Source organism: Oncorhynchus keta, chromosome 35 (genome assembly GCF_023373465.1).
Source record: "Oncorhynchus keta strain PuntledgeMale-10-30-2019 chromosome 35, Oket_V2, whole genome shotgun sequence".
NCBI lineage: Eukaryota > Metazoa > Chordata > Actinopteri > Salmoniformes > Salmonidae > Oncorhynchus > Oncorhynchus keta.
The window spans coordinates 2,850,739-2,852,930 of record NC_068455.1 but is presented as its reverse complement, the minus strand read 5'-3'; positions in this window follow the sequence as shown (position 1 = coordinate 2,852,930).

Here is a 2,192-nt window from a genome sequence, read left to right as displayed (position 1 = left end):
TCTACCAAATCAAATCAAATGTATTTATAAAGCCCTTCGTACATCAGCTGATATCTCAAAGTGCTGTACACAAACCCAGCCTAAAACCTCAAAGAGGTTTAGGATAAACTCCCTAGAAAGGTAGGAACCTAGGAAGAAACCTAGAGAGGAACCAGGCTCTGAGGGGTGGCCAGTCCTCTTCTGGCTGTGTCGTGTGGAGATTATCAGAGTACATGGTATTAAAGACAGATTGTTCTTCAAAATGTTCAAACGTTCATAGATGACCAACAGGGTAAGAAAATAATCACAGTGGTTATAGAGGGTGCCACAGGTCAGCACCTCAGGACAAAATGTCAGTTGGCTTTTCATAGACAAGCATTCAGAGATTGAGACAGCAGGTGCGGGAGAGAGAGAGAGGGTCGAAACTGCAGCCAGCCCCCAGCTCTAGGCCTCAGCTAGCCCCCATCTCTAGGGCTCAGCCATCTCCCAGCTCTCGCCCTCAGCCATCTCCCAGCTCTCGCCCTCAGCCAGCCCCCAGCTCTCGCCCTCAGCCAGCCCCCATCTCTAGGCCTCAGCCAGCCCCCAGCTCTCGCCCTCAGCCAGCCCCCAGCTCTAGGCCTCAGCCAGCCCCCAGCTCTCGCCCTCAGCCAGCCCCCAGCTAGAGGACCTGTTGACCTCTCCACCACTTGAGGCACCCCTGTCTGGGCATCACTCCTACCTCTTACTCCTTGACCCTCTCTGAAGCTCCAGACAGGCCCCTACTTACTGACCTTGTGATCTCTGTCCCACTCAAGGCACCCATGTCTGGCCCTCAGTCCAGACCTCCAAGCCCTACACTCCCTGCCCTGCCTACCTGTCATTTCCCTATGCCTAAGAGTCCAGTCATGGAATTCCACTTTTCCTCTCCACAGCTAGACCTCCAGGCTTCCTCTCCCTGCCCTACATGCCAGCCCCACTTCCTGGGCCTGAGAGTCCAGTCTGGACCTCCAGGCCTTCAAAATTAATCTCCCTACCAGGGCAACACCTCTCTACTTGGGCATCACCCATCACGGCATCCCGTCCGGGACACATCTACCTCAAAAACCGGGGCACCCACCCCCACCCGCCACTAAGACTATAGACCCGCTGCCACAAACCACGGGTGACCTGGTGACCTGGTGACCTGGTGACCCAAACATTCTCTCTGAATCTGGTGACCTCCAACAGGCTTGGTGCACCTGGTAACCTCCAACAGGCTCTGTGCACCTGGTGACCGCGAACAGGCTTGGTGCACCTGGTGACCTCGAACAGGCTTGGTGCACCTGGTGACCTCGAACAGGTTTGGTGCACCTGGTGACCTCCAACAGGCTTGGTGCACCTGGTAACCTCCAACCGGCTCTGTGCACCTGGTGACCTCGAACAGGCTTGGTGCACCTGGTGACCTCCAACAGGCTTGGTGCACCTGGTGACCTCCAACAGGCTTGGTGCACCTGGTGACCTCCAACAGGCTTGGTGCACCTGGTGACCTCCAACAGACTCTGTGCACCTGGTGACCTCCAACAGGCTTGGTGCACCTGGTAACCTCCAACAGGCTTGGTGCACCTGGTGACCTCCAACAGGCTTGGTGCACCTGGTGACCTTCAACAGGCTTGGTGCCCCTGGTGACCTCCAACAAGCTTGGTGCACCTGGTAACCTACAACAGGCTTGGTGCACCTGGTGACCTCCAACAGGCTGGGTGCACCTGGTGACCTCCAACAGACTCTGTGCACCTGGTGACCTCCAACAGACTCTGTGCACCTGGTGACCTCCAACAGGCTTGGTGCCCCTGGTGACCTCCAACAGACTCTGTGCACCTGGTGACCTCCAACAGGCTTGGTGCACCTGGTGACCTCGAACAGGCTTGGTGCACCTGGTGAACTTCAACAGGCTTGGTGCACCTGGTGACCTACAACAAGCTCTGTGCACCTGGTAAACTCCAACAGGCTTGGTGCACCTGGTGACCTCCAACAGGCTTGGTGCACCTGGTGACCTCCAACAGGCTTGGTGCACCTGGTGACCTCCAACAAGCTCTGTGCACCTGGTGACCTCCAACAGACTCTGTGCACCTGGTGACCTCCAACAGGCTTGGTGCACCTGGTGACCTCCAACAGGCTTGGTGCACCTGGTGACCTACAACAAGCTCTGTGCACCTGGTGAACTTCAACAGGCTTGGTGCACCTGGTGACCTCCAACA